Consider the following 12332-nt stretch of genomic DNA (forward strand, 5'->3'; position numbering starts at 1 on the left):
TCTGTGTCACCAAAAGGGACCATTTGCCAAGCAACACGTTGGGTCCTTCGTGAAAAGGACTCTGCGACCTACATGCTCTCCTTCTATCTTTCTGATCAAACAATGAAGTAGACGGAGGAATCGTACTCGGGGAGGAAGGTGTTGTACAACGAAAGCAAGTCTCCTTATTTTCGACAATATTTTACACAATCCTATCTCCTTAGCTTACATGGATCGGCCGCATACGAAGCTACTTACTCTGCGACTTTTTTTTTTTTGAAAAAAAGGTGTTCATTGAATTTAGCATAGTTAGTACAGTAACCTCTTAATTCCAAATTAATAGCTGATCAACATTATGTCAATTAGGAGATGTCTTACTCTCCCTCTCACATCCTATGGTTCATGTGAAGTGTTCATAAGATTCAAAACACTAAAAAATTGTTGATATATCCAGACAATTAACTTTCAACAGCAAATGATTTTATTGGACTCAATAAGATTCATTAGCATCTTCATTTATTCCTATTGATAAAGTGTGAGTAGCTGTAAGGGAACAAGTGGCATCTTTAACGTGTTCCAAGATAATATTAATGGCAAAAAAGTAATAACATAGATTATAACGTTGTCATCCACGCCGCATTCTAAATTTCCAGCACCTGTAATCTAATTGTTGTGGCTCAAATCTGGCCCGAGGGTGACCACGCCGGAGGAGTCGGAGGAGCTGCCGGTGAGTGGAAGGAGAGGACGGAGGCCACCTCCTACGCAGCGATGAACATGCACCAAACCTCACCGGTGGGGTTCTGGTGAGGGCCCTCCGACGATCAAGTTAGAGTGGATAAATTTGGTCCAGCCAAAGGTCCCTTAGAAATTACCTAACCGAGCTATTTATAGCCTCGGTGGAGTGGCCTAGGTGGCGGAGGTACCGTCAGCCCTCATCATGAGGGGGCGTGGCTCTGAGCCGAATGGTGCGCAGCTCAGATTGGCTGATGACGTGCGGTACAATCCGTTCTTGTGAATGGTAGGGTGTTGATAGTCACGGCAGGGTATGGCCAGAGTAGTCAAGGTGTCGTCTGACTGCTGTTGACCGATTATGGAGACATGACACGGCAGTGTGGTGAAGTATGGCCACGTAGGTAGGCGTAGGCCCGCACATGGGTGTGGTCGTTGGCGAGGCCGAGCTCGTTAAGTAGTCGCGTCATGCGTTTGATGAGGTCGGCTTGGCGGGTGCTGGGAGTAGCTCGGCTTTCCGAATTTCGAGATGTGCTCGGTGGAGTGCCCTGAGCTCGAGAGTCGGAGCGCATCACTGGGTTGGCGCCTCGAGCTTAGCCGGGGTGGGTCGGCGATTGTCTGGAGGTACCCCGAACTTGGTCGGAGGAGTCGACGAATGTCTGGAGTTGGTGGAGCTTTCGGCGGAGTTCCAATGACGAGCTGGCCATGGGCCAAAGTGAAAATTCAGCCGATCGTCGTTGATTTTTACTGGGCCGAAACTGAGCGGCCTTTTAGTTGTGGGCTGGACAATCCATTTTTTCCTCTATCACTAATCATTACAGAACTTTTTCGAATTATTACATAGCTCTTAGTGGAATGCCCGGTTTGGATCCATTATCAGTCACTAAATCTCATGCTCACAAATTGATGGCTAATTTAGAATGGGGTCAAGTTCATTCATATAAAATTGGTTCAAGGAGTCAAACATTTAAAAATCAAAACCAGTCTGACCAATATTAAACCAGTGCCCATCGAGCCCACACTACAAAAAAATTGAGCATTGTCGGCGCTTTTTGTTGTTTATACCAACGCTTATAAGCATTCTTAGTTTTATTAGCGAAGCTTTATAGATGCTTTTTGTTGTCTATACTGATGCTTATAAACGTCCTTAGTTTTATTAGCGATACTTTATAAAGCGTCGCAAAAGCATCGGCAATATGAACGTTGACAAAAAAATTGCCGACGCATGAAGAAAGCATCGCTAACTACCGCCGCTTATAAGCGTCGCTAATTGGCGACGCTTATTAGCATTGCCCTTTGTCAACGTTTTTGTGTCGGCTAATAGCAACGTGGTGGGACTTGGCCTCGGACGATGCTTATAAGTGTCGCCTTAGGTCTTAGGCTTCCGACGATGCTTATAAACATTGTCTTAGGTCCTAGGCTTCTAAGGACGCGTATAAACGTCGTCTTAGGTACTAGGCTTCCGACGATGCTTATAAATGTCGTCTTAGGTTAGTGTTTAGGCGGAGTTTAGTGGAAGTTAGAGTTAAGAGTGTGTTAGTAAGTAGAATTCCAACGATGCTTTTAAGGAACGAGATTAGGCTCTCTCGCCACGAATCCGACAGGCAAGCTGCATATCCTTGGGCATGCTGGTAATGCGCTTGGCGTGGATGGCGTAAAGGTTGGTATCCTTGAAGAGGCCAATGAATATGCCTCGACGACCTCTAGAGGGCGGCGATAGTAGGGTTCTAGAAGCGGAGGTCGGTCTTGAAGTCTTGGGCTATCTCACGGACGAGGCGCTGGAAGGGGAGCTTGCAGATGAGAAGCTCCGTGCTCTTCTAGTACTTGCGGATCTCCCACAGTGCCACCATCTCGGGGCGGAAGCGGAGGGGTTTCGTCATGCCGCCGATGGTCGGGGCCGACTTCCGAGCCGCCTTTGTCGCCAGCTGCTTGTGGGGGGCCTTGCCGCCGGTGGACTTTTGATTTGTCTACTTGGTTCTCGCCATCTCAAAAATGAAAGCTATGATGAGGGTTTCGAATTAGAGGATTGGGGATTAGGGCTTGGAGAAGGGATGTCGAGACTTGGGAGTGGGGATGGGAAAATTTTTAGGCGATGGAGAGGCGGGGACAGTCGGTAGGTTCAAAATTTTGGGAATTTTGTGCGCGCGTGTTGATTTGGAGCATTAGATTGTTTGGTAGCGAACGGTGGAGATATCCTTCCAAAACAGCATGTAGATCACGATCTTAGGATTGTAGTTTAATGTTCTCGATATGTGTGTTCACAGCTTCGTGTCTTGTTGTTGCGTGTCTACTCATGTCTTGTTGTTGCGTGTCTACTCATCTTGCTGCATGCTATTTTACAATAACAATAACATGTAAGGCATTGGGAGACTTGGCTTCCGACGATATCGTCATAGGTCCTAGGCTTCTGACGATGCTTATAAGCGTCGTCTTAGGTCTTAGGCTTCCAACGACCCTTATAAGCGTCGTCTTAAGTTAGTGTTTAGGTGGAGTTTAGTGGAAGTTAGGGTTAATAGTGGGTTAGTGCGTAAGATTCCGATGATACTTTTCAGCATCGTGTGGCTTCTTTCGTTCATTTTCTTCCAATGGCACTTATAAGCATTGTCTTAAACCAATTCTTGGTGTTCGACGATGCTTATAAGCGTTATGTTATTATTTGTTTTCGACGACAGTCTTAGTTTCATTTATGTCGGCATTCCTCCGTTTCTTATAGTGCCACTTGTCCCACAGGTAGAGATTCTCCTCATCTTCCAATGGAAAGAACGGACAAAGCACTCTCACACTGCCCGACTATAAGTTTTCCTCCTTGGACCTAAGTTTTCCTTGTGTATGAAAGCTCCAAGAATCTATAACGTTCCATTATTCTTTCTTCTAGGCTTTCCATCCGGTTCAGAAACAACCCAACCAATAGGAGAGCAGCCATGGACTGGAAATCCACTGGATCGGCCATTGCCACTCTCGTGTTCCTCAAGAGCATCCCTACGCTCATCCCGGATGAGGTCTCCTACCTCATCCGGACCCTCCTCAGCCATCTCTCCCACTCCCTCAATCTCCACCGCTTCCTCCGCCCCCTCGACCCCATGGTCACCGTCACCATCGACCAATTCGACCCGGCCGGCTTCTCCAGCGACATCTTCGACTCCACGCAGGCCTACCTCAGCTCCAAGTCCCTCGCCGCCCGCACGTGCTATCACGATGTACCGCCACCACCACTCCAACACCATCACCTACTCCTTGAGCCCCAACGAGAGCATCGTCGACACCTTCGACGGCGTCACCGTCACATGGACCTTCCGGCCGATCTATGGGCCGGAAAGCAGCTCCCGCCAGAGCCGCTGCTTCGACCTCCGGTTCCACTACAAGCACCGTGCGAAGGTCCATGCCGAGTACCTCCCTTTCGTGCTCTCGCAGGCTGCCGCCATCCAGTTCAAGAACCGGGAGCGCAAGCTCTACACCAACCGAAATTTTTGAAACCAGTGGAATGCTGTGGACCTCCATACCTTTCACCCACCCATCCACCTTCGACACCCTCGCCATGGACCCTGGCCTAAAGGAGGAGATCAAGAATGATCTTCTCAAGTTTGTGGGCCGGAAGGAGTTCTATGCCCGGGTTGGCCGGGCTTGGAAACGTGGGTACTTGCTCTACGGCCCTCCCGGCACGGGGAAGACCAGCCTGATTGCTGCCATTGCCAATTTCCTCGACTTCGATATCTATGACTTGGAGCTGACTTCTGTGAGGAGCAACTCCCACTTGAGGAAGCTCCTGGTGGCGACGGCAACCAAGTCGGTGATCATCGTCGAGGATGTCGACTGCACCGTGAATCTCGCAGGCCGGGGGACGAAGAGGGGCGAGAAACGGGATGGAAGTCCGGCAGTTGATTAGCCTCTCAGGGGTTCTGAACTTTGTTGATGGGCTCTGGTCATCATGTGGAGGAGAGAGGCTGATGGTCTTCACTACCAATCACAAGGAGAATCTGGACACTGCGCTGCTCCGGCCGGGACGGATGGATAAGCACATCAACATGGGCTACTGCGGATTTGCAGCATTCAAAATGCTCATCAAGAATTACCTCGGCGTCGACGAGCATCTACTCATGAAGGAGGTGGAGGAGACTCTATCTTCAGCCCAGATGACTCCGGCTGAAGTTGCGGAGGTTTTGATGGGTAGTGAGGATGACCCAGATCAGGGATTGAAGGATGTTGTTGAAGCAATCAGGAAACGGCGTCGAATAGAGAACGAGACAGCAGAACCAGTGGAGAAGGAAGACCAGGCGAGTGTTTGGAAGCAGTACTTTCAGTTCTTAATTATTCACCGTATATATAAATAGATGGAAAGTAAAACTGCAAGGTGGATGCTTATAATCATGATGAATCTTTAATGATAAACTTTTTTTTTTTAGGTCTTTTGCTTGCTTACTTTGTCGTTAATCTTTATTTACCTGTTTCTAAATTTCTGTCCTCTTTGCTATTGCTATCTTCCTTTCTACATTCTCTTCATTTCTGCATATGAAGTTTTTGTCTATTTCTTTTACTTTTCTTCCGAGAATAAACTCTCTATTCTTTCTAATGGCTTGCAACGTGTCTTATTGACTTTGACTCTTTATTTCCATCTCTAGATCTGTGTGAAGGAGGTGAAAAGCAACCAAATGAGTTTCTTCAGGGAAAATCGGTTGGATTCCTAACTTAGTTTCTATCTTTTGCCTGACAAGGATTGTACTGCCATGACACTGAAATTTCTTGAATAGCGTTGGTTGGATGAAAATGTGGTGGATGATGAGGATGTTGATGAAGATGGAGAGGAATATGACGATTTTGAGTGATCATGGTACTCCAATGGTAAAGGGTAATTGATCTTTGCTCTTACCATTCATGTAGCGGTCTCTCATTCTATAATGGCAAGCTTTTAAGTAACAAAAGGACCAGTTCACTCAATGATATGAATCAGGTCTTCAGTTATCAGGTGGAGTAGATTATTGGAAATGTAAACTCAATTTAATGAGTTTTTTTTGACTTTTTGCTTTATGGCATCCTATGTAATTTTCTGGTTTCTTAGTGTACTTAAAAATCTCTTAGTTTAAATTTCACTTTATGAAAACCCCCGTGCAAACCCCTTGTGCCCTTACTCCCCTCTCATAAGAAATGCAAACCCCCTGTGCCCTTACTATTCTCTCCCACGCACATAAAAAAGGCCAGTGATGCTCGTCCTCTCCTCTTTCTTTCTCTATACAAAGATCAATTCCGGTTTCTTGTAAATCTCTCCAACAAATCTCCTTTTCTTTCATTCTCTCCTATATATATTAATCTAATAGTCAAACAACTTTCGTTATCTATGTTCTTTGTTTTAAGAACAAGAAGTATGCATGGAACAATTTTTGCAAAAATAATTTCTAAGAAAACAAAATCTACCTTAAGTTTCTGTAGACACTACAGAAACATCTGCCATTGCCCGACACTTTTCAAGGCATTTGCCGATGTGAAAAAGTGGCATGAGTTAGATTCCTGATGCTTTCTAAAGCGTCGCAAAAACTTCAGCAATGCAGCCGTGGAAAAATAATTTTACGACGCTTTTGGTTCGCATCATGAGTTATAACAAACGACACTTATGAGTATCGCTAATCGTTGACGCTTTTAAAAGGCGTCGACACTAAACCTCTTATATTAATGATGCTTATTTGTGTCTCCAATTAACGATGCCAATTAGCATCGCTAATGTATATGTAACGATGCTTTAAAGCATTGTTATATTTAAAATATAACGACACTTTATAATATTGTAAGTGTAAATTATTTTTTAAAAAAAATTATGTAAAAAAAATTGAAAACTCTGTAACAAATATATAAACCAAAAACATTCATAACAAAATCATATAATAACACATGATATATATATATAGAAATAGCAAATATTTATATTGTTAAATATGATTATATTTATATTATCAAACATGATTGGAAAGTCAAATTACAACTCAATGTGCTTCAGAAAACATAAAATTATACACATAAAACTCCTAAAAAAAAGGGTGTAAGGGCTATTAGAGATCCATAGCAGCATCGTCATCATCTCCACGACTACTAAAAGAACATAAAGCTATAAGAAAAAGATAAAAAATTTAGAAGTTGAAAATATAAATATCACAAAGTATAAATCATTATGCTTATACAAAAATATACATGATAATTATACAAAATATTAAAATAGATGTAGTTATTGACTCAAGGAGGGACAAATCTATGCAACAAAGATGTAATCTGGTCAAGCTGAGCCCTCAAAAATTGATCTATGTCTAATGGCTCTATCTCATCTCTTCCATCTCTGCCTCGAACCTACGAATCTATGCAATGCTACTACTATGTCTAGCATCTAAGGTATATCTACTCATTGTAGACAACTGAGTGGGGGTAACTCCAATGCCATAACCCCTCACTCGACTATAAACGCTTTGGGTCCCATCAATTCGATGAACACCTGAGCTTCGACGCGACTGGTCTCTTTAGATGATGATAACTCTCTGACACACTCTGCAATAAGGAATATAGCCCTCTATATTTATGAAAAAAAGGTCACATATTAATGTTTGAAACAATGAAATTACAATCGTTGCACAAATTTGATTATCAGTACATATGACTGTCACTCTCGACTCCTCCTGGACAAGTTGCCATCTCAGTGGGTATGAGTCATCCTGTGGGACTCCACCTCATCAGGCTCCCTTTCATGCTCTTCCATCCATGATATGTAATATATGATAGAAGATACACGGTTTCATGATACACACTATATAATACATAACACATGATAATGATACCGAGTTGAACTTACCTAGCGGTTGGCTCTCTATTGCTTAAATATGCTTAGTCGATCGAAGTAACAAATGATTTCCTGTGAGATTAATCAAAGAAGGTGGGGTAATTTTGTAATGAGGAACCCTAATCTTCGGAGAAAAGAAGACGACGAGATGGGAGAAAAGGGACTGAGATCGATTGGATAGACATCAGTAATATCTAGGGATAGCTTTCATCTTTTCATATACGTAAACAGCTTGACTGACGTCGTTAAATCCCAAGAGTGTAGTTGTAGGTTTTCCAGACTAATGAGTTGTTAGTAATAGAGCAAATAAAAATCTTTGGGGGCTTTTGTAATTTACTTAAAATTATAATGCATCAATCTATATTTCAATGAGATACTGAAATGTGTATTGATTAGTTAAACAATGTGCATCAACATATATCGCTAAAAATTTAAAGAAATTTGCCTTAACATTATCATTTGTGCTTCTATATAAATCACTAATTCATTAAGCACAACCATATCAATATATATATTTTTATTAGCAATAAATAACATAAAATTGAAATATATTGGCCTCTTGGAAAAAACCTTTTCCTCTTCAGCTTTGTCAGGATAATAGCAATGTATAAGTAAGAGATTTCAAACTACACTAAGCCTTGCTTGTGCTTATTAGGATACATAGATGAGCCATTGGAGATTTCAAACCATCACCCGTACCATGTTTAAAAAAGAAAAAAACATAAATCTAAATAGCTGCCCAAATAACAACCAGAGACAAAGTACTGGAGTTAATTAATTATAATGTCAATATCATAGATAGAAAAGCAAATACTAGGTATAGGAGATTTGTAACAGACTTCATCATTCCAATATTGATGCATAGAGGCTAAAGCCAAGCACATCCGTTGGCATAATATTCAGCCATAACAACAACACCATTTATCATCAAGACTTCAATATAAGTTTCAGATGACAAAACTTATATATCAGCTGCAAGTTCATTCATGAAGGGCTCTTCATCATCCATAAATTATAGCATATCTTCTAAGTTCATCATATTTGATTCTATGATCAATAGTTATTTGCCTACACCTCACCCTATAGTTCTAAACTTGTGACCACTGAATCATGACTAATACCCATCCTAGTAGCCACACCATGAGAGACTTTCACTTCCAACATTATATACCATACCATGCATTCTTGAGAAACAATTTTGTTAGGCACTCCTTGTACTAAACACTTGATGCGTAGCTAGGCAATGGAAAACGCACAATTTCCACGTTACAAATAAATAACCAGCTTCATTAGCTCGGCCATATATATATCACTGTCTTTGTTAATTAACTTAGTATGCCACTAATGTGGTAGAAAACCAGGAAATAAAGAAGGATGGCGAAAGAGAAAAAGCTGCCAAAGAAAAAGAATGAAGCCATAACCCTACTCCAACCAGCACGAAAACAAAGTACTGTCAAGCTCGATGATGATAGAGAGAATACTAGGAAAAAAGATGAGGGAAGACAAGCAAAAGAAGAAGATGAAAAGAAAGTTGGGCAAGTCAAAGAAAGAAGCCTCAAAGAAAGAGATATATAAAAAAATATTTGAAAATATTTCCTTCTAAATTTTTCTTGCATTAAGCGAGGCTGTGCAGGACAGTTAAAATCATAGAGCCCATGTATATAAGTTCAACCACCTTTCCTTTCTACAAACTGGGGTAAAGGTGACATGGTGAGGAACAAGGTAGAGTGAGGTGACATGGTGAGGAACGTTTTAGTCCCAATAAGTATTAAAATGACAGAATAGGGTGCTAGATGCTATGGATGTCACTACTAGGGTGGACGCTAGGTGAGATGGATGTGGTCATCAATGACGGTGTGATGGTAAACGGGATAGGGTTTAGGGTTCAAGAGAAAAGAGGAAAGGCACCTATACTCAATAGAAGAGACGTGACAAGGTAAGGAAGTGTCCAAAAAAATTCAAGTAATAAATAACAACAATCTAAATTTCTGTATTTTTATATTCTAGGAACTTAATTTCTACAAATAAATTCCTATTCTAACTTCTAATAAAATAATATATGGATATCCATATATTTATTTTTAATTTTCTTATTATTGTAATATTATAACATGTAACTAATTTCTAAAAAACTGGATGGTTGTAACTAATTTTATACAATAAAATTAAACTAAAATTCAGATTACTAAGTTTCTGTATATCTGTTATAGTCAGTACCTTAAATCCTATGTAACCTATTTCAAAGATTTATTTCTATAAATTATTAATCTAAAACTTTATATATAGTAAGGTGATTTGAATTTAATTTAGCATATCTATAATATGATATTTATTTTGAATAAAATAATATACAAAAACTAAATTTTAGGTTGGTCAATCTCCATGCAAAGCTCAGGATCACATAAAGTGTCAGGTAATTATTTGGTTTTTCTAGATCTTTAAGGGCATCAGAAAACCATAGAATTTTATTTAAAATATTATCAATAGTCATATGTTAATGAAAAATATATTTTTAGACCTAAAGTCCCTAATAAACTTTTTTGAATTAGAAGATTTGTTTGGCTGTGTGGTTGCTTGCAAGATAAATAATGATTCGGGCCTTTCCAGATTGCATTCATTTAACGTCTAAAAACAATATTTGATATAAAATACATTATAAATTGATTAACAAGAAAGTCATGAAATCTAGATATTTTATTTTCTAAATATCAAACAAAATATTTCAAAAAAAATATCAAACAAAATATTATAAAAAAAATTTCTAAATATTATAAATTGATACATTATAAATATCAAACAAATATTTTTCTAAATTATAAAAAAATATAAAATAATGGTTAAATATGAAATTTCAAAATATACTAAAATTGTTATTAGTGATCGGAATACATTTCAATAAGTAAAAAGAAAACACCAATTTAAATAAAGGCAATCTTGTGGTTCGGTGGTTGGTGTTTTTTTGTTGGTTCGAATCCTATATTTACAGTGTATTTTAGAAGATTTCTTTTATCAAATATCTGGATTAGAATTGAAAAACTTTAAAATTTGAATTTGGATCCGGATACCCTACAAGATATAAGTAAATATTCAAATTCAGATTTGGATATAATTTAATACTATAATTTCCATTTGAATCTAACCCATTTTCAGCCTTAATACTGAATGTGCATACTTGTTTATAATTTTACATGCGTGCGTGCATGCGTGCGTGTCTCTATGTCTATATATTTATATATTATATGTATATGTGTGTGTATATTGTATATACATATATATGTATATATATATGTATATATGTGCATATATATATATGTGTGTGTGTGTGGGTGTGTGTGTGGGTGTGTGTATATCTATATGTATATATCAAGAGACAAAGAGAGAGCTGGACTTGGCTATACTTGAGTGTGTTAGATGTATGCCCTAGAAGCCAATTTGGCTGACACATTGTTGATTCTAGGGACATAATTTTGTACTTGACTGTTTATTATTGAATAAATAAAAAGCATCTTTTCATTCATATTATTTATGTGTCTATGAATCGTCCAAGGAATTAATAAGATGATGATACATATTCTCAAGAGTTGAGAATTTGAGCCATGTATCATTGGTGATTAATTTCTAAATGCTCCTGATCAATGGATCATCACGAGGACGGTGATCGATCCGATCAGTGCACAGATCACTTTCCTTCTAGATGGACGAGACTTGAGTCCACAGTGTAGGGACACTGAAGTGATAGTGCAGGTGCTTGTTAGAGAACAAGGGTACTGAGCGTGACCAAGACAAGAAGTCACTTGGATGTCTATCCACTCGTCAGTGACTTGCTTGATGTTGCAGTAGTGTGACTGGTCCTTTGACCTGCGGTGCTTCGGCTACTCACAGTGAGGTTATTGTAGTTTGACTGCACACATACATGGTCTCTAGCTATATGGGTCCATGCAGTGTAGATTGGCTACAGTAAGTTCACTGTAGGAGTAGGGTATGCACCTATAAGAATCTATCGACCTTGATAGAAGAGGAGTGATCCTATGTGATTTATTAGACTGAGTTCTAAGACCTTGGCCAGGGCAGTAATATAAAGTGGAAAAAGAGTTTTTCACTATCGAACTCAAGTCGAATAAATCTTGACATATGACAGACGATGGGGTTTGACGAGTTGTCCATGACCTCCGTCCTGTAGGGATCCACGATAGTAGGACTGTATCACATGTTAACTGCACCTAAGGTTCATCATTCTATTCTGCTGGGTAGCCACTACATGCTGCTAGGTGTCACTGGTGGATGGTGGGACTCATAGGGATTATCTTGATGATCGATAAACCCTAATGAGTTGAGTTGGAATCGTTCCAACCCATTGAAAGGAGTTTTCAATGATATGTGATAGAGATCAAAATATATCTCACTACCAGTCAGAGTAGAACCTATGGGGTCACACACACTAGAAGTATTGACCGATCCGATGGTTGAAATCGTGATTATGAATCACGAGATCAATTCAATTGATATCGGTTGAAGAAGGAACAAAGGAATTAATTAATTGGACTTAAACACAAATCCTACTTCGGGTAGGATTCCTAGAGTCCTAATTGGATTAGGACTGGGAATCCTAGTTGGAGTAGGACTGGGATTCCTACTTGGAATAGGATTCCTACAATCCTAATGAGATTAGGAATTTTGAATTAAAATTGGATTCCTACTTGGAGTAGGATTCCTAGAAATCCTAATTGGATTAGGACTTCGGATTCAAATAGAGTCCTAATTGGATTAGGACTAAAATTAAAACATCCTAATTGGATTAGGATTCCTTAAGTCT

At 39.7% G+C, this 12332-nt stretch overlaps 2 pseudogenes; one reads left to right on the forward strand and one right to left on the reverse strand.

The window, feature by feature from the left end:
* Positions 1-2242: 2242 nt before the first annotated feature.
* On the reverse strand, positions 2243-2693 carry LOC103700504 (annotated as a pseudogene).
* Positions 2694-3381: 688 nt separating this feature from the next.
* Positions 3382-5311, forward strand: LOC113461287 (annotated as a pseudogene).
* Positions 5312-12332: the final 7021 nt, after the last annotated feature.

This window comes from Phoenix dactylifera, chromosome 14 (assembly GCF_009389715.1).
Source record: "Phoenix dactylifera cultivar Barhee BC4 chromosome 14, palm_55x_up_171113_PBpolish2nd_filt_p, whole genome shotgun sequence".
In the NCBI taxonomy this organism is placed as follows: Eukaryota; Viridiplantae; Streptophyta; class Magnoliopsida; order Arecales; family Arecaceae; genus Phoenix; species Phoenix dactylifera.